At 42.1% G+C, this 25,635-nt stretch overlaps 1 protein-coding gene and 2 long non-coding RNA genes across 12 annotated transcripts in view; 1 reads left to right on the top strand and 2 right to left on the bottom strand.

Annotated features, from left to right (window-relative positions):
* Nucleotides 1–25,635, top strand: part of ZNF644 (zinc finger protein 644) — a 208,187-nt gene that overhangs the window by 134,294 nt on the left and 48,258 nt on the right. Inside the window, exons 1-3 of one of the 9 annotated variants that reach the window (XR_003523480.1) lie at nucleotides 11,285–11,417; nucleotides 12,356–12,481; nucleotides 17,885–18,002. The gene's annotated coding sequence lies outside the window, so the exon portion shown is untranslated. Of the gene's footprint in view, nucleotides 11,418–11,456; nucleotides 11,476–12,334; nucleotides 12,482–17,884; nucleotides 18,003–25,635 lie in introns of those variants that run through there. The other 8 variants (XR_003523454.1, XR_003523474.1, XR_003523451.1 and 5 more) reach the window with 8 other exon arrangements.
* LOC113933797 lies at nucleotides 18,009–21,865 on the bottom strand. 2 transcript variants are annotated; one of them, XR_003523509.1, is made up of 5 exons: nucleotides 21,718–21,865; nucleotides 21,504–21,602; nucleotides 19,943–20,040; nucleotides 19,545–19,715; nucleotides 18,009–18,352 (listed from the first exon to the last, which is right to left on the bottom strand). It is a non-coding gene; the product is annotated as an uncharacterized LOC113933797 (long non-coding RNA). The 2 variants fall into 2 exon arrangements; XR_003523506.1 differs by having other exon boundaries at nucleotides 21,504–21,865.
* Nucleotides 21,919–25,299, bottom strand: LOC113933786. The gene is made up of 3 exons (XR_003523496.1): nucleotides 24,509–25,299; nucleotides 23,164–23,328; nucleotides 21,919–22,171 (listed from the first exon to the last, which is right to left on the bottom strand). It is a non-coding gene; the product is annotated as an uncharacterized LOC113933786 (long non-coding RNA).

Genomic DNA, 25,635 nt, shown 5'->3' with positions numbered 1-25,635 from the left:
GAGTGGGCATTGTGGCCTTATTCCCAATCTTCCAAAGAAAGTATTCAACATATTACCATTTTGTATGATGTTAGCTATTTATTTATTTTTCGTAGACACTCTACCGGAAAAATACTTCTGTGTTCTGTTTATCCACAGAATACTCTCATTACTTCACTTCTGACAATTCTAATTACCAAATATGTGTATGGGTTTTTCCTTACACTTAGCAGTGCTCTGATTTTTCAGATACCAGCTAGGTGTCCTATAACTTAACTCAATTCTGACACTATTTACTATCTGCCCCTACTTCAGATGTCAGTTGTTAAGTACAAGGTTATCATCTGTGCATCTGACTGACCAGCTATAAATTGGAGCTTCCATCAACCCTCTCCTCAGGTTTGATAATTCACTGAAATGGCCCACAGAACTCAGGAAACTTACTAGATTACCTGTTTATTATAAAAGGATACAGCTCAGGATTAGTCAGATGGAAAAAATGCATAAGGAAAGGTATGGGGGAAGAGGTGTAGAGCTTCCATGCTCTCTCTGGGTACACGCCCTCTCAGTACCTCCATGTGTTCACCAACCTGGTGAATTTTGTAGAGGTCTCCAATCCCCCTCCACACACACATACTCCCAATCCCCCATGCTTTGGAATTTTTATGGAGGCTTCATTATGTAGGCATGATTGATTGAATGCATTGGCCATTGGTGAATGATTTAACCTCCAGACCCTCTTCCCTCCCTGGAGGTGGGGGGTGGGGATAGGTGTGGGAGAATGAAAGTTCCAACCCTCTAAACACATGGTTGGTTCCCTGGCAACCAGCCCTCATCCAGTGGTTATCTAAGGACTTTCCAAAAATTGCCTCATTAACATAAACTCAGATGTGGTCAAAAGTATTTTGAATAACAAAATACACTCCTTTATGCTCTGGAGCTATTTGAGGAACTGGGAACAAAAATTAAATATGTAACAAAAGATGCCCTTATGCTCTTATCACTTAAGAAATTACAAGTGTTGCAAAGATTCTGTGCCAAGAAAATATATATTTCTTATATCACAATATCATAGTTGCTCTCGTTAGTTTGCTGAAAATTTTTAGTATGAATGTGGGTTAAATTTTATCAAATGCTTTTTCTGTATATATTGAGTCGTTTAAATGTTTTTTTTTTCTCATTTATTTTGTTAACGTGCTGAATTACATTGATTTTCAAGTGACAGGCTAACTTTGAATTCCTGGGATAAATTTTGCTTGGTGATAATATGCATCCTTTCTATCTATTTCTGGATTTAATTTGTTAATATTTTGTTAATGAGTTTTGCATCTGTGTTCATAAGGGGTATCTAGTTTGTAACTTTATTTCTAATGTCTTTTAAGGTTTTGGCATTAGTTATGTTGGTCTTATAAAAGGAATTTGGAAACGATTTCTCCTCTATTTTAAGATTGATATTATTAGGGGCACCTGGGTGGCTCAGTTGTTAACTGTCTGCCTTCGGCTCAGGTCATGGTCCCGGGGTTCTGGGATCGAGCCCCCCATCGGGCCCTCTGCTCAGTGGGAAGCCTGCTTCTCCCTCTCCAACTCCTCCTGCTTGTGTTCTCTCTCTCACTGTTTCTCTGTCTCTCTGTCAAAACAAATAATAAAATCTTAAAAAAAAAGATTGATATTATTTTTAAGATGTGATGGAATTCATCAGTGACACCATTTTTGTAATAATTCAACTTCTTGGATAGATATAGGATTATTCAAATTTTCTATTTTATTGCACATCAGTTTTGATAAGCTTTTTAGAGAAATTTTTCCATTTCATTTATGTTGTTAAATATAAAGTCTTAATGGTTGTTCATAGTACTTCCTTACTATCCTTTTGATATTTATGGGATCTGCAGTGATATTCCCTCTTTCATTCCTGATATCTTAAATTTGTGTTTTCTCTTTTTTTTAGTCAGCTTAGCTAGAGTTTTATCAATGAATTTTTTTCAAAGAGCCAAATGTTGGCTTTGTTAATTTTCTCTATTTTATTTTTCTGTTATTGATTTCTGTTACTGATATCATTTTCTTTAGCATTTCCTAAATAAAACTACTTACCCTAGATTTAATTTGCTCATCTTTTTCCAGTTTCTTAAAGGAGAAACTTAGATAATTGATTTTAAACCCTTATTTCCATTATCATCCAGTTCAAAATATTTTCTAATTTTCCTTTTGATTTCTTCTTTGACCATGGGTTAGTAGAAGCGTGTTATTTAATTTCCAAACATTTGGGGGCTTTTTGAAATATCTTCCATTGTCATTGATTTCTAATTTCTTTTTTTTTTTAAGATTTTATTTATTTATTTGACAGAGAGAGACACAGCAAGAGAGGGAACACAAGCAGGGGGAGTGGGAGAGGGAGAAGCAGGCTTCCCGCAGAGCAGAGAGCCCGATGTGAAGCTCGATCCCAGGACTCTGGGATCACAACCCGAGCCGAAGGCAAACGCTTAACGACTGAGCCACCCAGGTGCCCCTCTAATTTCATCTTTTATGGTCAGAAAACATACTTTGTATGATTTCAGTCTATTCAAATTTATTGAGACATATTTTATTGCCTGGCATATTGGTCTATCTTGGTGAACATTTTATGTATCCTTGAAAATAATGTGTATTCTGCAGTTGTTTGGCATAGCATTCTATAAATGTCAATTATGTCAAGGTGGTTGATTGTGTTGTTCAGTTCTTCTATATTCTTAGTGATCTGGGGGGGTCTAGTTGTTGGGGGGCATTATAATCTTTAATTATAATTCTGAATTTTCTATTTCCTTATTTCTGTCAGCTTTTACTTAATGTATTTTGAAGCTGATTTAGATACATATACTCTTATTAATTGTAATGTCTTTCTGATTAATTGGCTGTTTTATTATTATAAATTATTACTCATTATCTCTGGTAAGACTCCTTGTCTTGAAGTCTATTTTGGTCTGATATTAATGTAGTAATCCCAGTTTTCATATGCTACTGTTTTCATGGTATATTCATTTTCATCTTTTAATTACAACCTATTAGCACCTTTATATTTGAATTGTGTCATCTTATGGGATGTTCTAGTTATCTATTGCTACTCCAAATCTTAGAGGCTTAAAATAACAACCATTTTATCTCAAGATTCTTTGGGTCAGGAGTTTGGGCAGGGATTGGTTGAGCAGTTCTGCTCCTTTGTCTTAGATTATTGACTTGGCGGCATCCACTTGAACAGACCCGGAAGGTCCAAGAAGGTCTCATTCACTTGCTTGTCTGGTGCATTCTTTAAGCTCAGGCTTCCTTTAGTATGGTGTCCTCAGAGTATTTGAACTTCTTACATGATGGCTAGATTCTAAGATGGAATGTCATCAAAATAGTTTTTCTTAGTTTATGTATCCTGTTCTCTTCCTTGTTAAGAGAAACTTACTTTTTTTCCAGGTAATTTATTTTCAGGCTTGGTATCCTTTAGGGGAAGCTGTGTCCTTCTCTATTCCCAGAGGATGGATAAAGACTAGTTAATAATCCAGTCATGATAAGTCTATTCCTCCTGCCCCACTAGGCCTGTGACACTACTCTGGAAGAGGCTTGAGGTAAAGTCAGACTTCTGGGAAGGTGTTCATCAGGTCTTAAAAAGGATACAATAGAGGAATGTCCCCTTTTTCTGATGCTGAACATTATCTATGGCCATATTGCCATCATGAAGGAAAGACATAAAAGGAGAAGCCAACATGCTGACATGGCTGAAGAGAAATGTAGAAAAAAAATCTGGGTCCTTGATGATATTACTGAGATACTAAATCAGTCAACCCAGGAACCACAAGATTCCCCTCCCCTGCCATTTTATTGAGATATAACTGACATATAACACTGTATTAGTTTAAGATACACAATATAATGATTTGTTATTTTGTTATATTGCAAAATTATTGCCACAATATGTTAGGTTAACATCTATCACATGGTTTCAAAATGTTTCTTTCTTGTGATGAGAACTTTTTTTTAAATTTATTCTCTGAGCAGCACTCAAATATACAATTAAGTATTGTTAACTAGATATTACATCCCCAGAGTTTATACCTTTTGACTACCTTCACCTATTTTTCCCACTTCTGACCCCCCCACCTCTGGCAACCACCAATCTGTTCTCTGTTTCTATGAGTTTGATTTTTTAGTTTCATATACAAGTGAGATCATATAATGTTTGTCTTTCTCTGTCTGACTTATTTTACGTAGTATAATGCCCTCAAGGTTCATCCATGTTGTCACAAATGGAGGGACCATGAGACTTTTGCCCTTCTGTTTTGTGAAATGACTTTTATTTGCAACCTAAAGCATTCTGAAAGATAAGAGGCAGAGGTTAAAATAGAGGTGATAGTGGACCCAGAGTTATTAATCCTTTATTATTCTTAATGTTATGATTGATTATTGGAGGGAAGATGCTTAATACATTTAAATCTACAGTACAAGTTATAAAGCACAGCAAAACATGTAGTATGGATTTAAATGTGTACTTTATAAATCAAGTTAAAAAACAAAGAAACAAAATTATTTTTTCCTCCAAATGGCATCATTTCTGTGGAGCTGCTGCTGGCAACAGACCTGACATTGCATAGAGCTGGAGGTAAGAATCATGTTGTCAGAAAAGATTATCTCGAAGTTAAAATTATGATGACTAAGATCATATTTTTTGGCATTTCAATCAAATCACAGATTTGGGTTTAAAAATCCATAACTTGTTTGTAAAGATAGAAAATAGAAGAGAAACCTAACAGAAGCCCCAAATGACTTGATCTTAGTCCAGTGTGGTTCACTTATATCACAATTAGTGCTGTGTGTCTTTTTTTTTTTAAGATTTTATTTATTTGAGAGAGAGAGAGAGAGCATGAGCGGTGGGGGGAGGGGTGCCAGAGGAAGAGGGAGAAGCAGACTCCCTGCTGAGCAGGGAGCCTGATGGGATGGGGGGCTGTCCCAGGACCCTGGGATCATGACCTGAGCTGAAGGCAGACACTCAACCGACTAAGCCACCCAGGTGCCCCAGTGTTATGTGTCTTAGTCACAAGCACTTCTATTTATTGACAGTCATATTACTGTAATTGTTTTAATTTTAATAAGGCATATGAACAAGTTATTTAGATTCACGTATCCCTTTGGCTTTCACAGAAGTGTAATTTTTAAGCTACTGGGACCAATGAATGATTTTGCCCACTTTTATTTTGCCTTGTCAAGTGAGGATATGAATTAAAAGCATCTTTCACCTACAATCATAATTATTTGTGAAAAGAAACAATGTTCAACACCGCATAAAGATATAATTTTAGAATTTCTAAGAGATTTAGTTTTGATATATAAAATCACATTTATTTGGTTTTGTTCATATATTTACCAGAGACACGTGAAACTTCTTCACAGACTGGCACGAACCTGCAGACAGGCACATGGACAGGCACCACTGATTTCTCCTAAATCTATTATAGACTGGAAAATGCTGACCTTCATCCTTCTATACTAAAAAGTAGATTTTTGCCTCTTTATTCAGTGACTGTTGTGTCTGTGACATGTAAGACCTTATGACAGCCACTCTGCAGAACCCCAAAACATGTAAGACCTAGCCTCTGACCTTTAGGGGCTGATACCTTGGCTGGGCCATAAGAACATGTCACAGAATTAGGCAAATCCTGTGTTCTCTGCACCAAGTGTTTTATATTTAGTAAAGTCCAAATGCCAGTGGATTTTTTTTTTTGGTCTAGCTTAATTTCTTTCAGGTCTTAACCTCATGTATCTTTACTAATGGGCAGCCAAACAGTTAGCAATGTTGATTTTGATAGCTCTAGGAAACCAGAAAAGTAGTGTTATAAGGGGTGAAGCTAATCAAAGGCCATAAAGGGACCATTACAGGAGAGTGTGAAGATTGCAGCATCCTGTGAATAGGAGCCCAGCAGCACATGGACTTGTCACCTCTGGGGTCTGTTCTTTCCAGCTCCTCATTGAAGCTTCTCTCTCTCTCTCTCTCTCTCTCTCATTCTCTCTCTCTCTCTCTCGCCTCTTTGAGTAAACAGCTGAGGAAGCACCCCAGTTATTTCTGTGCTCTATGATTTCATCTAGCCCTCAGAACTGTCTTCTAAGAATGTCTGAATTTGATCAGGACCATAAGATGATTATGTTCTCACCACAAGTGAATTGTGAACTAAATGTATCGAGTTGGCAGCCAAGATCAATAACCTTCCTTCTTCTTCTTTCTTCTTTCTTTTCTTTCTTCTTCTTCTTCCTTTTCTTCTTCTTCTTTTTTTTTTTTTTTTTAAGAAAGTTCCCTTCTGCAGAGGCCATTACCACACATTCTATCCATAACTCAGCACAGAGTCCTCTGGACTGTCTAGTGGGCAAAGTTAGCTTTAACCCATTGCTAATTTAGCTTGGAAAGAAACAGCTCTTGTTTCTGAAGAATACACTGAGCGATGTTTGAGAATTTTGAAATGATCAACTAAGGAGAAAAGGGTTTTAAAAACAAACTAAATAGTGAGTTCTCCCAACACACAACCAAGGCACATCTGCATTACTTTCAAGCCTTTCTTTCTACCAAACAAATCAACTCAGGGAAGCAGAAGCAATCTAAGAGTTGTATCCTAATTTCATCTATTAAGATCTTTGAAAGCCAATATATTTTGATTTAATCCCAACCTTTTTTTTTCTTTTCTGTGAGCTTGTTTTATAATAAACATTTTAAAACATTTCCTTTCCAAAGTGCCTCTCCTCAAATATCTTGTCTAGATGGTCTATCAGGTTCCAGTTTGGCTAATTTGGTAATGCTAACTCCCACCTTATTTAACATGCAAGGCTAGGTATCGAAGCCCTATCTAATTGGGGTCATTTAAGGAAAACACCCAAGAAATGGGGTTCTTCTTACATATTCCTGGTGAGATTTTGAAACACTGTTGTCAGGAAATACAAGCAATCCCTGAAACTTTTTCCCTTGGGTTATCAGAGTCCGAGACAATTGATGACATTACATCGGTCGTTCATTTTAGATTCGTGGAGCCTACAAAAATCAATAGTTTTCCATTATCAGGTCCAGCTGGGTCACTAGCCTGTCAATGAGCTGTTACAATTGCTGTACAGGGGTGAGCCTGACCAGTCAATTGCTGCTGACAAGAGGAAAACATGCTGACAGCCACAGGAACAAGTCAGAACACAGATTTGCACTTCAGTGTGCCATCCAAAGAGACTCAGAGCAACGCCATTTTCAAGACATGGGGCATACTCTGCGGGAAGCCTTGGGGAGGGGCTACCCCCTGGTTTTATAGCACAAATGCCAAAGGGCCTGTCCTACCTCCAGCCAACCGTCTCCTGTAAAGACTATCCTGTGGTCACTGTCTTTGTTAGTAAGAGGGCCTATACCAGCCAGAGTTGTCCCTAAACACCATGTTCTATCCCATAATGTATCCAGAGTAAGAGTAGGAGGAAGGAACACTGCTTTTACTACCACCAACTCAGATGTAATCATACATATCTTGGAGAATATAAAAACTTAAAGGAGGACATAAATGGGCAAAAGGCACCAATTATAAACCGATATGACTAAACCTGTTGTTAAGTATTGATTGAAGGACAGAAGGTCCTCCAGAGTTGATATATAGACTCCATCATTATTTATAATACTATCTATACTTTGATTTCAACTTGAGATATTTTACTAAACCAAGAATCCCTCATTGGTGTCTCACTCACAGCCACTCCATCTGATGCAATGAACAGCAAGCAAGGGGAACTGAGTTCTACTTGCCCTACCTATAATTAGGAAGTGGGGTGTAGAGTAGTCAGCTTCAGTAAGTATTTTAAATGCCCCAAATTAATAAAATGGCGACTGGCTTGCCTTACCCACTGTGTCACAAGGTTGTCATGAGATTCAAAATGAAATCAATTGAAAGTAATCTCTGTCCAACCAAGTGACCGTGTATGTGTGTGTTCGTGTGTCTCTTGCTCTCTAGAAACTATCCATGCAGCAAGAAGTTTAGAAGCAATGGAAAGAAGTCCTTCTTTCTCCAGAACAATTCATTTTTGGTTTAAGATAGAATGCTTTCTTTTTTTAGTTGAACACATGAATAATGTAGCCCATATTCCATCATGAGTGAAAGCCAAAATTTAGAAGACAGCTCTGAAGACTTACTGGGTTTGGTGGCTCTCCTTAGTTCATAGAGAAGAGGATTGAGATGCTAGCAGAGTAGACACAATGTCTGGGTTCCTGCACGCTGAGGGATTTCTGAAGCAATGGGAATTTGTGCAGTGCTCTGGTCTCCTCATGCTGGTTTTATTTCACACATCAAACTTTTAAGCTCAAAAGATAAATATTTTGAATTTGTTTCAATATTATGATTTTTAATGTTTCACTTTTATTAACATCTTTCAAGTATTAAATTCTAGCCTTTTTTTAATGCCTCCAGTCTTGGGTTTGATTCTTTTGGAAGTCAGCATTCACTTGTGTTCTATCATCAAACAAAACTGGTAATCAACTGTATTACTGGAAGCCAAATAGCCAGGCTTTTCTTCTTTTTTATTACACCACCAAAAAAAAAAAAAAAATCATTTTCTTTAGATGAGTAAAAAAAAGTAGTTTTAACAAGAGCAAATTTGCTAGTAATTAGATGAACCAGTCTTATGTCTTCCAGCACTCGGAAGCATGAAATTCATCAGAACTCTCATAGCATTAATTAAAAAGAATTTATGTTTTTTTAATAAAATGCTTCATGTTTTAGCTCCTTTATTCCTCCACCAAATGTGATTATGTGGGGGCTGAAGGGAATTCAGGTTAATATGTTGACACACTTAACAATGCAGGGTCATGTTGCACAATACGCTTCACTGGTTTGGTTCAGTACACCCCCTGACAGGGCCTAATCATCCCCTGCCCTAAAGGCAGAGGGAAAGAGAGGATTTTAATTACTGCTCTGTATGCAAGTTTGCCAGCATTAAATTGAGACATAATTAGGCCTCTGAATTTTAATAATTGTCCTTGCTAATTGGGCAGACAAGCGCGTTATGCAGCATGGCGTGATTAGATAATTAGTATTTCCAAATGACAAAATTGGGCTCTTGATTACAAATTCTACATGAAGGGGGAAAAAGGTAGCAAGCAGATCTTTACAAGTCTATTAAGGGAGAGTTTAGCGATGTTGGTAATTTAAAGTCTATTAGGAGGCAACATTTCATTCTCAGAGCTGGGGGTCTGGGCCAAGGGCCTCTGGCCAACTCTGGCTCCCACTTAAGTCTCTTCCGCAGGGTGCTGTGATTTCTCTGGGGTCTGTTCATCTCCCCTATCCCCCACCCCCATCCCAAGCCTAGCAGTCCTCGCTGACCTTGGGTAAGGTCTCTTTGGCTACCACACCAGATGGCAGGTGATAACTCTGAAAAAGAAATCATGGGATGTAGGAAGGGTAGAACAGAAAAGGGGTAACCTACCTGGTCAGGGTATATGTATCTATTGTGTCTTTCCTTCGCAAGCAGCTGTTCTTTCATTCTTCTTCCAGAATTCACCACTGTCATTGTGTCATTAGCTCCTCTAAAATCTTTTTGGAGGAAAATCTTAAGTCAAAATCTTAAATTTTTGAGGTATTATGTTATTGGGGTAAAAAGCATGGGCAGTGGAGACTGACCTGGGTTTGAGATCATCACTTACTAGGAGTATGCCCTGGGAGAAGTTACTTAATTTTGCCAAATCTCAGTTTTCTTATTGGCAAAATGAGGAAATTTCCCCATAAGTTTGTTGATAGGATTAAATAAGGTAATGCATATAATTTAAAGCACAATGCCTGGCCCAGAGTAAGTGCTCAATAAATATTAGCTATTAAATGCAAATTAAATCAATAACTTTAGAAACTACAAGGTAAAGGTGCTGGGTCTGGTTCTTTACAATGCTCTTTACTAACAAGTGAGGCAAGGGTCCCTGGCTCCTTTGCTTTCTGAGAGGAACATGGTGCTCCACTTATGCTGGGGGAAGCCCAATGGCAACAGCTGCCTTTACAGTTCAAATGCCCAACCAGATTTCTGTCCATTCTTCAGAGGCTGGCATTGCAGGCAAGCCTGGCCATTCAGAAATCATGAGGGTAGTTAACCTAAGAAGAATGTGGTGTAAACTCTGTATCTTACTCCACCTTGTGACTCACTCTTCACAGATGTCACTTTATTGCCCACAGAGGCATACTTCTGGCTGCTAAATTTTTCTCACAATAATGAGTAGGTTGGGCTTTAGAGTTAGGGTTTTTCAGGCAAAAGGAAAAAATACAAACCAGAATCCTTCTAAAAAATGATTGATAGGTGGTTGGTGGATGATAATATGATGATAGCTTGTTACAGGAAACTCAGAAGTTCTGGATGTATTTCCATGTACAGTCATTAAGGATGACTATAAGGAAAATAACAATGCTTCCATAGCTTGGTCAGGACAGTCTACCAGACTGAATGAGAATTTCTTATGACTTTCTCAGAGTTTGTGCGTTCTGGCAGAGATTCCAATTCAGAATGCAGAGTTCTCTCCGTGGGTAAACTTTATATCACCATGGCATAATCTCTACAGTACATAACACCTAAATAACAGAGAGAGAAAGAAAAGGCACTTAAGATTAAGTATAGAATGCATACATTCAGCTAGAAGCTTAGAAGGAAGAGTAAGATACTGTCCTCCTGGATGAGAGTAAAAACAGAGACGGAGAAAGAGTGAGTGATCTTTATGCCTGACCTCTAAGGAAACCACTCCTCTTGGGGCTGTCCCTCTGTTGTTCACAGGGGTCACGTGAGTGACCTGGAGAGTTGATGCAGGGCTCTCGCCTCACTGCACTTCCTAGATGCCAAGAGGAAATATCACCGTGGGCAGAGGGTGGGAGAGGTAATAACTGTCATAAGATTTTCTTCCTCGCCACACAATGCTAGAGCTTCTCTCCCGCTCTTTTGAAGAAGTGCGTTTATGACTGATCGCTCAACACCCTGTTGGTTCTGATTGCAGAAAACACACCTTATAAATATATGATAACCATCCTGTAATAGAGAGTGTGACAATTTACTTCACAGTGCGTTTCGGGCTGCTAATTGATCGTTTCAGTCCAAGGACGATTTGGAATAAATTATAGCCATCAAAAGGATATCACAGCTCATTTTAGGGGAAGGCGTTCCATGTCGCTTCGCGTATGTCTCCGGGAGAGCGCCGATTGCACCCGCGGGCTGAGAGGAGGGGTGGGAGCCGACAGAGAAGTAGGAGGCTGGCGGGGCGGAGTCGGCGGGACGGGGCGGGGCTGGCAGTGGCGCGCGTGTGCGCGTGCGCGCGCGGCAGCTGCAGGTCCAAGGCCGGACGGTAGAGGCCTCCCTTCTGAGGAGGCGGCGTGGCCGCAAGCTGCTAGGGTTCCGCTCTCGGACCCGTGCGTCCTTCCCGACGAGGTCCCTGCGCGGCCCGACCCAGTGTGAGTATTCCCCACCCGCTCTCCTCCTCCCGCAGGCGGCAGCGCCTGTTCATTTGAGGTGAGAGTGCCCGCCGGGCAGAGGGCCCTGCTTGGGGCGGGAATGCTCACGTGCGCAGGGGCTCACCTCCGGCTCGGCGCTTCCCCTCAGCGGGGCTTCCCCGGGCGGGGGTGGGGGTAGACGTGGCAGCGCGGGACGCTGCTCTCTGAGCTCCGGGAGCAGGATTAGCGAGGCTTGAAGTCGCCGCGGCCCCGTTGGGGGCTTTGTGTGCAGTTGGGGCCCGCGGCTCGGGTAGCTCTGCTTCTCACGCCGCAGTTGGGGAGGACGGCTTGTGACAGACCCAGGTTCGGGGCGGGGGGTGGGGTGGGAGGGGAGCCTTGCCCACCGCAAACCCGAGGAGAGGGCGGGTCGGGCCTGTTGGCGACGCGAGGCCGTGCCCGGATCTCCAGTTCTCCAGGTCGCGAGGGCGGCGGGTCGCGCCCTTGGGGGACGCGGCGACAGCGGCGGCCCGAAAGCCTAGGTGACGGGACCCTGTCCACCCCTCAGCCGGGTCTGGAGCCGGTCGCTCCCCCAGACCCTCGTCTTGTTTTCATTTCCCAGCAAAGTGTGTGCCGTTGTGTGGTGGTCATGGAGAAGGGAGACCCAAAGGCCTAGCCCTGGATAGGATTCGAATTCGGGGGAAAAAAAAAAAGTTTTTCCTACTTCTGTCGCAGGCATTTGCCTTTCTGGTCTTCCCGCCTCGCCCACGAGACCCCCAGGCAACTTTCATTTTCCTCCTAAGTTGAAGCGTAAGAAAGGTTGAGGCCCTTCAGCTCACACGTAACACACCCCTCCATCCCAAGTGCTCCAAAGTCGGGGCTTCGCGCGGTGTCCTTAGTTGTTTGGTCCTGTGTCACGCTAACACATTATGTCAATCTAGGGCACGGATGTTTCCATGCAGGTGATTTTGACAGCAATCATCATACCAAGCTATTATGAAGTGTGATGTCAGTGCGTTCTGGAGGACGGATAATATATAAGCCAGTTCTTGACACGCTATCTTACAAGGAAACATCTGAGACCATCAGTAAGAGGCATTTTAATTCACACACCAAAAATATTTTGTTTGGTTGACATCTTTCAAAATGCTGAAAGAGGTAGTAGCATTTATCATTTTGTAGGTATTTATCAATATACTCACAGAAGTCCCCCTAGGAAGGAGGAGGGTTTTGTTTTATTCCTATTCTATATAAACCGAGGAACAAAGATGTTGTGTCCTACCAAATAGTCCATAGTAAGTCAGTGAGAAGGCTCTATTTATGAAACCAAACATCTTGTAAAACTGGAATAATTGGAAAAGTGAGGAAACTAGTTGTGTTTATACCTTTGTTGTGAAAGAAAATCATCTGCTAGCTTTAATGAGAGACCATATGCTTTTAGCACAAGTGTTGGGTGTGTGAAATGATCAGTTTATCTCAGGTATGGAAGTCAGGTAAACATTCTATGAAACTCCAGTCTTAATGACTTACTACAGCTGTCCTTTGGAGCTATACATTCTCTTTGATTGTCAGTTAATGTATACTGTATACAGTCATATTCAGAAAGTTGTGTTGTCGAGAATTGGGTTGATCTGGATTTTATGAGAGTTCAGTTTTGCTGCTATGATTACAAAAGCTGTTAAGTTCTAGAATATGAAAATGGGTACAAAAAATTCAAGATGTTATAAGCTAAAATCAGGATTGCCCTATATAGTTCTACAGATTTTGTGCTCCACATTCCTTGAAATATAAAAGAATTATACTCAGTTAAGAAACCAAACTTTACCTGTATTCTATTTTGTGAGCAAGGCATTTACCATTAATAAAAAATTCAGTGATCCTTAGACTGTAGGTTAAATGTAACCTTTGGGTCAAAACACTTGTCATTTTTAGTAGTTGGTTGTGAACATAGACCCCAAAGTAGATGTGTCATAGAACCACTATATACTGCTATAAGTTAACAATATACTATCAAAATACAGAATCATGAAACTCCTCACCCAGTGAATTTAAACTCTTACGATATTCAAGACCAGAATAAGGGAAAGGGAATAGAAAGACAAGGAAAAGAGAAAGAGGGAGAGGGTAAGAGGTAGTTCATAGGGTTTTTGAATTATAATTAGTTGAATTCATTTGAGAGAAGAGTTTATAAGTGCTTTCCAAAAACCACCAGCAAACGATTTAAAATCTGAGGGAATAGTTCAGATTCAACTCCAGCTGAGACTATATGGAGAACCAAGAAAAGCAGAAAGAATGTAATTAGCTGAGTAGGATTTTTTATATCAGTTCTGGTCTAAGACCTCAGTATTATATAAAGGGCCATGGGATCATTAGTGATTAGCAGGCATCCAGACCATAATGATGAGAGATCAAGGCCAGGGGACAAAGATGAAAGGGCCTTCCTGCTTAAACTGAATGTTGCAAATGCTGGTGCACTTATATAAGGAAGGTCAGCCAGCAGATAAAGAAATAGGGCAACAGTCCCAAAGCAACAAATGTATTCTTCTCTTTCACCCCAGAGTTAGATTGGATATGGAGATTAACCAAGCTTGAGCTGACACAAAAAGAATGTCCTTATTTCAGCCATTTATAAGGCCTGGAAATTTGAGTCCTGTCTGCTTTAATGAGCTTAGATATCGCCCAGAAATTGGGGAAAGGGACCTGCTGGGTCCTGGATACCAGGGTTACATAACCAACTAAAAGGTCAGTGAACAAGGTGGACAGATCCAATTCCAGATATTTTCTGGGTACACCCTGGATTGTTTGTCCATTAGGTAGACAGAACAGTTCCTAAATTTTATAAGTACAAGGGAGTATTAGGTACTTAGTATACCCTCAATAGATACAATTGTGGAAAAACAGGTGACATGAGGTTAACCTTTTTTTTTTTTTGAAATGGATAGTCTATCATGTCTGCTCATCTTCTATAGATTTAAGAACCATCCAAATATTTCTTTCTTTGAGTCTACTAAATTTTTGTCTATAGTGTTTATAGCTTCTGGATTGGCTCTTAGTATGGTCCTAGGTAGTTGTAAAAGAACTAAGTGTGGTTGGTATAGTTTGAGGTCCATCTCTTTCATAGAGAGGCTCTTGGTTTTAGATTTACAAAGTTTACATGTGGACCCAGAACATAGAAAAGGTGGGAAATTGCCTGAGTATTGGGAAGTATCATGTGGTAGAAAGAATCCTGGGCCAGGAGTGGGGACCAGGTTTACCATGTGCCAATTATGTTACTTGAAGCAAATTTTACTTTCCTTATAGGCAAAATGTATATTGTAGTAATACTCATTGGGTCTACTTCAAAAGGTAGTTTTGAGCCTCATCTGAGATGGAGTATATGGAAGGACTGGTTTATTAAGTACTGTGCAAGTAACAGGATTTTGTGTGCCACTGCACAGGTTTTGTAGGTAAAGGTGTAGGGGTCATAGGCCTTGAGCTGTAAAGATATTTAAACCAAAATATAAATGAAGATGGAAACCTGCCTTTGGGAACTTGGGAGAATAGAGTAATTTTAGCATGGATACTAGAGATGAGTGAATAATACAGTCATTATTCCTCCTTTCTCAGATTCATAAGAAGTAGTACTCTGTTGTCAGAGTATTCTCTTCGGCAAGAGATTGATTGATTTCTTGATTTGAGAGAAAAAAAAACATGCGCACACGGAGCGGGGGGAGGAAGGGGGAGAGAGAATCTTAAGCAGACATCACGCCTAGCATGGAGCCCAACGTGGGGCTCAATCTCACCACCCTGAGATCATGACCTGAGCCAAAATCAAGAGTCTGATACTTAGCCAGCTGAGCCACCCGGGCACCCCTGCAAGAGATTCTTTAAAAATTGCTTCCTAAAGGGCGCCTGGGTAACTCAGTTGATGAAGTGTCTGACTCTTGGTTTCTTCTCAGGTCATGATCTCAGGGTCATGAGTTTGAGTCCCACATTGAGCCCCCCAACGAGCCCCCCATCGGGCTCTGTGCTCAGCAGGAATCTGCTTGAGTTCTCCCTCTCCCTTTCTCTCTGCCCCTCCCCCCATTCATGTGTGTGCGCTCTCTCGCTCTTTCTCTCTCTAAAATAACTCTTAAAAAAATAAAATAAAAATGCTTCCTGTTGGATATAAAGAAACCTGCCAGCTTGCTTAATACTATCAAGTCCGGATCTTCAGCATTGGCACTGAAGGCAAGCTCTATATGTGGGGGAAAAGTAGCCAGACTTCCAGGCCTTGATTCTTGTACTCTCAGAAGTTCTTCTTAGGGATTTCATTAATCCCCATTGCTACCTTCATGTCTTAGGGGAGGACAGAAGCTGGCTGGAGTTCCATATATTGGCTTAATTGGTCAGCTGTGAACATTTTTAAGCAATTGTTATTCTTCCCACAACAGCAAGCCATTTTTGCTGCAGAGATAGCAAAACGTCCCCAGTCCCTTGCAGGCCATTTAAAAAAAGTTAACACTCATATCTTTTATTTTTTCCTACTTTCCTCTGTGTATTTAAAAGTTACCGAGGCTGCTGGGGAAAGAACAGTTTGCCTCTCTACCTTACAGAAACACCAGTACAGATACAGGCAGCATCATTGGCTCCCACCAACATGGGGCAATGGCTCCAAGCAAGGTTGGGAGAATGGTCTGGGACCTTATGGGGTGGTATATACTCATCTTTTCTTCTGTTGAGTTTCAGAATCTACCCTACTAAAGAGTAAGAAACAGTGCCCCTTGTCTGAAGTCATTGGTTAGAGGGATGTTTTCTGGAGGCTTGTTGACTATCTTCGACACAGTGATGCTTCATAAATTCACATTCTGTGAGGCACAGTGTATTTGAGCCAGTATAGTATATTGGGGCATTTGATTCAGACAGTCTGTGTTTGCATATCACATCTGCTGCTTACTTGCTGAGTGGCTTGGGCAAGTTTCTTAATCTCTCTAAGCCTCAGTTTCTTTATCTGCAAAATGGCAATAATAATAGTCTACTTTAGGATTGTTGTACACACCTGCTGTGTATGCTCAGCAAATGGGAGCTAAATTATTAGGCTCTGGAGAGTGAGGGAGGAGTATAAAGAAATTTCCATTTTCAAGGATATTACACTGTGGTTGGAAGGGACTGAGTAAAAGAAAACTGACAAGACTGTACAGGGCAGAGAATAGGCATGACATGTAAGGGCTGCAGATAATCTGCCAAGGACTAGGATGATGATGAAAGATTTCAAGATAGAGGTAGGAATTTCTCTCTGGGATTTACAGTCTGGGTGGAATTCAGATATGTATGGTGCAGTTGAGAAGCAGCGATCGGAACACACACTACAGCAAGGGTGGGAGTATGCCAGAGTGGAAGGTAAACCAGCTTTTGAGCCAGATAGATAAGCATAAGAATCCTGTCTCTGCTGTGAGATTTTGCTTGGACAAGTATCTTAACTTCTTTAGTCTCAGTTTCTATAACCTTAAAATGGGTATAGTCATATCTCATTTAGTTGAAGGGCTTAAATAAGATGATGTTTGTAATGCCTAACATGGTACCTGACACCTCACAAGTGTTCAATAAAACGAAGATAATCCGTGTGGTATTTTCAGAGGACAATTGGAGGGCTCTCTGTCTGAAGAGCTGTCTTGCCTTGTGTAGGCTAGTAGTGGAAAACAAACCAGAAATGTCCAGTTAGGGAGAGTGGGGAGGAGGCAAAAAGCCAATTTAAGGAGCCAGGGCTGTTAGAGGCTATCGGAGCTATCCAGGGCTTTCCAGTAAAGTAGGGGTTTAGGGTGGTTAATATCAAGGCATTCTGAAAGCTGTTTTGGAGGAAGGAAGAAACTCACTTTGCACATGTAAGGTGACAGGGGTATAGATTAGGGATAGTGGAAGGGTGATCAGACCTGGTTGATGTGGTCTCTTTATAAAGTTTCTTTCGTAGAAGGAGCTAAGGACTAAACAGTGTGGAGTTAGAGAGTGTTTTGTTTTGTTTTGTTTTGTGTGTAGACTCCTAATATTTAATGTCAAGTTGACCAGAATAAAATTAGTATAGTTCTATAACTTTGGAAAATAGAACTCACTCAATATTCAGGGACTGTAAAAGGTGGGAAGTAATTTTAATGCTAAATACCCCTAGAACTTGCTTCAGCTCAAATAATAGCCCTTTAAAAGAGCTCCTTTCCCCTTCCTGTTAATGAAGATGAGTGTGTGCCTTTCACTGGTTTCCAGGAAGGCATAGTACAGGTCACTTGTAGCCATATGAAGTTTGAGGTTAGGACTGTAGTGGCATTGGGTTAAATGGGGAGGATGGTGCTACCAAAATGGTAATTTTGATGACTTTATTTGGTGATATTGTGATTTGGATGAGAAAATTCTGTCCTTTCCTAAATCATTAAAATGATTTAATTAAAGACACAAACCTAGTAAATAGTTTTGGATACTAGGAGATTTATTTATATTGTCTCTCATTTTCTCCTCATCTCTCTCTTTTTTTCTGCCCATTGTAGTTTTGTAGTGGGAGAATACATGGTCGACAATTGCATTTCTAAAGGGAGTCACACTGATTACATGGACACCAGTTTTTTAAAACCTGAGGAAACTGCAACCACCTATTAGTGTTCGATGGTAGGCTTTAAACATATTAAGCAGAAAAGGATAACTGACCTAATATTGATTTCATGAATTTTTCTGTTCTCTCATTTGGGGGGCAAGGGGCAGCATGGTGCTAATAGCTCTGGGGTGTCTGGGGTGTCGTAGTAGTTAACTATAGCCAAGGATTGCTTCCCTTGGAAGGAGGATGCACATGCCAAGAGAATTGTACACAGTGGTTGGCAAACACAGGAAGGAGATAAATGACAAAGGAAAACATAGGTCCTGTAAGGTTAGAGGCAAAACAAGCTGGCTTAGTCCTGTTGCTTCTGAGCAGGGGCAAGGAGTGTATTTCTTTTCTCGTCTCTTGAGTTTATTTAAATTATCTGTTGGTTTGGGGGTGGAAAGAAAGTATGATGTTATAAGGCTGATTAATATTAAGATGCCAACATGCGGATTATATCCAGCTCCTGACACTCCTTTTCACTCCAGCTTAGAAACCGAAGACTACAAAAGAAACCTATTCTAAGGGAAGGAAGGAGAGAAAGCAAAAGACATTTCCCTACTTTTTCAACGAGAGGTGTTTTTGGAATATATATTATTTTTGGATTTTTGGTATCCATGCCACCCTAACAGATCATCTAAAGTAGCTCCTGGGGGCGCCTGGGTGGCTCAGTCGTTAAGCGTCTGCCTTCGGCTCAGGTCAGGATCCCAGGGTCCTGGGATCAAGCCCCACATCGGGCTCCCTGCTCAGGGGGAAGCCTGCTTCTCCCTCTCCACTCCCCCTGCTTGTGTTCCCTCTCTTGCTGTGTCTCTGTCAAATAAATAAATAAAATCTTAAAAAAAAAAAATAAAGTAGCTCCTGGCTGAAAACTGCCAGGGGGTTTGAAGCAGGGGTGGGTTGCATTGGGCAGGGGTATTCAGGGTGCTGTTGTCATTAATTTTGCCGAAAGAGCCTCATCAGAGACCAATTCTCCCCTCCTTGGTGGGTGGCACCGAGCCTTGGAGGGGGCCTCCACACAGATTCCAGCCTTGCCCCCTCCTCCAACCCTTCTGCCTTCTGCTCCTGCAGTGGGACTTCTCTCTCTCTTCCCCTTTTTTTCAATTAAATGAATTAATTACCAGGCATTTAACTTTTTGCCAGACTCTTTCATTATGCCCAGAGTTGTTGCTGAGCGGCAAAGGGAAGTAATAACATTCGCAGTGAGGGGCAAATCCTGTTAATGAACAAATTAAAGTTCAAACAGTGATTCAAGTTCACAACCTCTCCGTGGCTCTTCTCTTTAATAAGAGTTATACATGTTACTTTCCTGCTCTTTTCTCCCTTTTATTACTTTTTAAGCTTTTCATCAACACTGCCGGGGCATATTTGAGGCTCCCAGCCTTTCAGCCCTGACAAGGGCTGGAGCAGTTATAATCCCATCTTAATTTGGCAACTTTTGTAAAACACATAAAGGGCCCAGGGCCACCTTTGGTCACCAGGACTGGGTGACCATATAGCTTCCACCTCCTGCCAGGGTTCTGTGGGCTGCTCCTCTCCCTAGGAATTCCTCCAGCTGTCAGGATCTGATCACTCACCTTCCTGGCCCCCAGGCACTGCTTTGCTGAGCGAGTGAGATGCAACTGTCTGAGCCCTTGCCCTTCTGTGTTCCTTCTCCTATCATCCTCTCCACCTGCCTGGTTGCAGCGCTAGGGAGAAGGGGACTCTTGTGAGAAGAGGGAGGAGTCTCCGGACTAAAAGCTGGGAACCTGTATGGGGAAAGAAGTTTGAGGTAGGAAGGATGCCTGATCCCCTCCTGACCACCATTATTACCAAGTGCTGCTAACTTCACTTGGGGCACCATGCCTGTAAAGGCACTGAAAGGCCCAGCCTCATTGGCCCAAACCAGAGCAAGGCAGGGGCCTGGGTGGGAAGGAGCCCGGGAAGCGTCAGGTGCCCGCCTACTTCTCTTCCCTCTTTTTTTCCCTCCCCATACTGTGGATTGCGTGGGGGTCTTTTCCATCTCCGTGCCTGGCTTCTCACCACCATCTTCTGAGCGTGGTGGCTTGATATAATCACCATGACAACTGCAATCTACGAGCATACACATAATAGAGATGAAATAGACAAAAGATTAGCATGCCATGAAAAGTACAATAAGTTTCTTATTTAGCATTTAGATAACTGTCTTTCCTTCGGAGCAAGCTTCAAAGTTGAAGCCAGTTTAGACCAAGAGGATTAATTCTTTCTCCCGCATGCTTCATTGAATCTCTCATTACCAAACTTTGTCTGTATTGATGTAAGATTTGATTGAAGATTAGAGCATTTAGCAAATCTTGCTTTTCTGCATGTATCAGGTCCTTTCAAGCACGGATCGCAGTGCCCAGTGGTCAATACCCTTACTTTTATCCAGTGTCTGCTTCATTTAAACTTAATCAACTCCATCAACGAACTGGAACAGGGAAACGTCCCTGCGGTAAGAATGTTGTGCTTTTGTGGGATAATTCTTTGCTCTTTCCCGATCCGTTGCCATTAAACCTAAAATTGCACTATGATGAACTTTTTTTTTTTTTTTAATCAATATGATAATGACAGTTGGGCCTGAACACTCTGGTAGGACTTAGACTACAGCTGAATCTGGCTTCCATCACCAAAACAACTTCTGGTCCTATGATAGTCTGCCTCCTTTTGTGTGGCTTTAATACCTTTTCTTCCCTGACACTGAATATTGCTCAAGCTGGAAAATGATGCATCTTTGTAGGGAAGGCTCATATGTCACAGCCAGAAAGTGAAGCAGACCGATTGGTTGTGTGAATTATCTGACTTGCTGCAGTGAATTATTTGCACTGTTTCCCTACCTAGTCAACAAGTTCCTGAGGTATAGTAGAGATCAATCAAAACTGACAGTCTGCATGTGAAGGCTTTACTGTGTAAATCTGGCACACTCATCCTGGCCATGCCGGCCCTGGCATCTGTATATCATTTTTATACTGCTACCAGTAGAGCAATTTCAAAAGTATTTGCAAGGAAAATGCGTGTCCCCATCTGTTCCTAGAAGCATAAATGTGCCACCTTCAGAGGATTTTCACTGGTAATCATATCTTTAATGATCAACAGACTAGTGATATATATTTTTCCATAAAATGGGGTTTTCTTCACTTTATTGTGATTGGCTAGAATAAATAGCTTTTCCATATGTTAGGGAGATAAAATATAAGATTAGCAGAGGTGGTTTGTTGGATAGTAAACAAAAGAAACAATTCATTCCAAATAATCTTTGAAAAGAAGCAATGACAAAATTAAGTTGCAATAACAAAGCATCTGAGTCCCCACATCAGAAAACAGACCTTGTTCCTCCTTGGAAAAGGAGCCATTTAAGAGCAGAAAGTTAAGAGACTTCTAGAGGACTCTGGTGGCTTATTTTCATTGAGGCAGGGGAGGGAAGGAGCAGGGTAAGAAGGAGAGGCTAGAATAATACTTATTTGTTCTACTTCTAAGGTCATATTTCCTATCCCTTTATTTTTAAAATTTCTCAAATTCCCTTCCCTTTATTTTACCTGCTATTTTCCCGTCTTCACTGCAGCACCCTTGGTAAGTTGGTGGGTGGTGTGTTCAGAAAGTAGGAAATGCCAGCCCTGCTGAATTTCTCTTCAGGCCTACAAGGAGATGGGGATTTTTCATGTGCTTAAAAAATCAAAAGGCTGGCTCCCTCCCTGGTAGATTTCTCTTCTCCCATAGAAAAGGGTGACTTTGGAGAGCCAGGCACAGTACCTGTGTTTAAGTGAAATTCCAGAGCCATGCAGAAGGTACCTGAAGATAGCCAAGACCCACCAGAAAACCCCCAGGAAGTATTCTTAGCAATCTAATCCCACCTGTATAGGTTACAGTCCAAAGATACAACCAGGCCCTGATCTGCCTCCCCCCACACACCCATGCATATATTCACACTCAGCACCCAAGAGGTCCTCCCTTTTCAAATGCAGACACTCTTAGTTCTGTAGACACTGTTAGCTCTTGGGGAAATTTGGAAACTTCTTCTCCAGGATCTCTGTGTAGAGATTTCCACTGCCTGCTCAGGAATCTCCAATTCTATTTTGTTTCCAGGGTTGGGAATCTCCTGTTCCACAAAGGACTGACAGTTGTAAGATGTCTGAATCTGTCTAAACAATGTCTTCAGCCTTCAGGCTCTCCAGAAAATAGGTGTAGAGCTGTTCAGACCTGTTTTCTATAAGTCAAGAATTGAGAATGAGAAGTTGGTGTGGGGGGTTTCCCTCTAAACATTGAAAATAAGACCAATAGTAGGTTAAGTGTTGATTCTTTATTGTTATTTTTCCCCCCTTGGGATAGTGGGGGAAAAACTCTATCTTTTCTGTATGTGTTACCCACTCCATCCCCATAGTCCATAGAAATTTTTTTGCTCTTTCTGAATGCATACTGTTCTCACTGCAGCAGGAATGTATGGTATTAGTTTGAAAATTTGAAATGTGGTCTTTAGGCTGGTCCCAAGCAGAAAGTCTACTAGCATCTTAGACCTAACTTGTGTTAACTTCCTGGCCCCAGTGAGGCTTGGGAACACTGACAGAAGTAGAAAAATAGCTCACCCAAGTCTCTGGCCAGAAGAAGATCAAAAAACCACCATCAAAAGATTTTCTTTTAAAATTTCCCCTTAATTGTAGAAACATAATCTTGTAGGCTAGGTTGCACATAGGCAGGCATAGACTGTATAGGATTTACAGGTAGATCACATTTTGCCTGATCTGAAACCAGATTTGCTGTAGTATTGCAATTAAGACTAAAAGAAAGGGAAGTCACGCTTGTAGTTGCCACACTGTATTGTGATTACACTGCAGCTCTGCAGTCTTGAATGAATTTGCTTGCCACAAGGAAATTCTGGCATGTGTTGTATATGAAACAATTTACACTCAATTCAAAAAATTGAATTTCCTGATTTCTATGTATTTTAGTTTGAGACCCATTTTGCATTGAATTTTTCTATGTTGTTTTCATAAAATGAAATAAAAAAAACAACTGATTTTATGTGGGAGAAATAAATGTGTAATATTTGCTCCTTTCATTGTCCAGGAGGATGAGGCTGTTACTACTACAGGTGGGACATTTCCCACTCCTTCCTCCTGTGCCCAGGGGTCCTGTCTAAGCCACAGGCCTCCGCCACGAATGTTGCTGTCCACACCGAGTAGAAGACCCTGCAGAGCTTACCTTTGGGGCTCGTGTTGGCTGGGGCTCTGAGCCATAGAACTGCAGGCATCCAAGTTTTTCCTAAACCCCAGATTGGAGCCGTTTGCAACACATAGTCCTTTGCTGCTTCAGAACCACAGACCCGCTACACATTCATATCCATAGCAGAGATGGAAGTCTTGGCAACTATAGGACAAGTATTAAAATTTGAAAAACAAATATACTGAGTTCAGGATGAAAATTACCTGCAGCAACAATGCTGTCTCTTTCCCTGCACAGCTTCACTGCCACCAAGCAAGGAGCCTCATCAGTTTAGGCTTATTTCACTGAACATGTACTTAATTCCAGAAAAACTACTAGCTATCTATATGTAACTATTATTTGTTAGTCAATTTTATTACAACCCTCCTACCTTAGAAGAAAATACTGAACCTAAACTCTAATTCAGATATTTGAAAACATATAATAAAGTGTTAATTTGCATATAATCTCTCATGACTGTAATATGCATAGTATTTGTTTTTTTAGATAAAAGGGTGGGCAGGCAGTGTGGTGTTTTGAAAAGAGATTCAGATTTTAAAAGTAAGCTTAAGGAAATGCCTGTTTTAAGGAAAATAAACTTAACTGATCGTTAAGACAAAGTGAACTATTAAAATTTAGTGTCAGTTAACAATCTTTATGTTAAATTACTGATAAAACGCCAAGGTGTTTGAAGTTATCAGAAAATGGGGCGCCTGGGTGGCTCAGTCATTAAGTGTCTGCCTTCGGCTCAGGTCATGATCCCAGGGTCCTGGGATCAAGCCCCACATCGGGCTCCCTGCTTGGTGGGAAGCCTGCTTCTCCCTCTCCCACTCCCCCTGCTTGTGTTCCCTCTCTCGCTGTGTCTCTGTCAGATAAATAAATAAAATCTTGAAAAATAAATAAAGTTACCAGAAAATGAAAAATTTGGAGAAACTGAAGTTTCTTTTTTGTTCTCCCTTACTCTGAACAGCATGCTAGTAATACCATCACTCTTGGCTTTTATTAGGAATTTTCATCTCATTCCAGAAGGAAATACCAGAAAAGCAACTTGTATAGTTAATAGCCTCAGTCTAAAGAACATTATTTCTAGGCAGAATTTCTACAGTCACCCTTGTCTGTGAACACTTGTTAGGGGATGTGTTTTAATTTTAGGGCAGAACAACTGGGTTAAGGTGTGGAGAAGACACTGAGTTTTCCCTATGGGGGAAGAGGGAGGAGAAAGGAAGCTAAATTAGTTTTACTGCTCTGCAAAAGGACTACTCCAGGCAGCAGTGGTAGGGAAATTTGGATTTCTAAGCAGTGCTCTTCTGCCAGTCCATTTCTTAACACTCTTGGAGCCATTCACCTTTGGAGCAGGTTGCAGGTGGAGGCCCCACGCGAAAGGCTAGGGCTGCTGTGGGCGGCGTGTCTGCGGTGCATCCCTCCCTCTCCTCTGCATATACTCCTCTCTGTCGCTTTTTGCCCAGACTTAACGTACCTTCTTCCTGGATTCCCCTCCCCCACCCCAACGCAAACGCCGAGGGACTCGACAGCTGTTTGAAGAAGCCTGCTGGTCGCCCAAGGCGGGGGGCGCTCTCGTCCCCTCTAGGCGTTCAGGATCCGGATTTAGGCTCCTACCACACCCCTCCGCGCCGCTGGACGAAGGGGCATGTCATCGGGCTGTTCTGGGCCGCGGCCTCCGGGGCACGTGACCCGCGGGCAACTACGGGAACCGTCCGTGGGTGACGCCAGGCGCGACTCTTGTTGCCGTTGGCCCGACGCCTTCCAGCACACCTGTCCCCAAGCGCGGAGCGCAGCGTCCGAGTGACCCTGGACCCAGGTCCGGTCCGACCCCAGGCAGGAGGTGTCAGCCTGAGAACGCGCGCGCCCTGCCCTGGCGGGGCTGAAGGTCGCCTTTTTTATGCTGGAGAGGCTGGTGTGAGAGCACAGGCCGAAAGCCAGTTACTACTCGCCTTGGGTTAACCCCGAGGCAGACACGCGGGGAAAGGGAGAAGTAGGGACTGCGTCCTTGCTGGCGCCCTCGCCCCTCTTTGTGTCCCAGGACACCGCCTTGAGAGCGTAGTCGCGGCTCCCGGCTTCCGGGGCCAGAGAGCCTCGGGTTTCACTTCCCTTGGCCTCAGGCGGACGCTGAGATAGTCGGGGTGGGCCTGACTCCAGTGGGGAAGGCCCTGCCAATGGGAGGGGGACGGGGAACCTCTGTAGGGTCCAGCGGTTTCTCCGTCGGACACTTATTTCCAGACATTCCCGACGAAACGCCCTCGGGGAGAGCCGCTGCTCCTCTCGAGTTCCCGGCATTCGCTGACCCAGGTGTTGGGGGGTTGCGCCTCGCCTGCCCCTAAGCTGCTCGCCTTCGCTCGCGGGTCCCTAGGGCCGGGCCTGGGCGCAGCGGCCGCGTCCTCTCTGGGTCCGCCCCTTCACCTTCCCCTTCCCCTCCCACCCTCTCTGGACTGAGTTGGAAGTTGTGGGAGCCCC

This window comes from Zalophus californianus, chromosome 4, assembly GCF_009762305.2.
Source record: "Zalophus californianus isolate mZalCal1 chromosome 4, mZalCal1.pri.v2, whole genome shotgun sequence".
NCBI classification, from domain to species: Eukaryota; Metazoa; Chordata; class Mammalia; order Carnivora; family Otariidae; genus Zalophus; species Zalophus californianus.
Note: the sequence above shows the minus strand (reverse complement) of the source record. Positions and strands in the feature narration are given on the sequence as shown.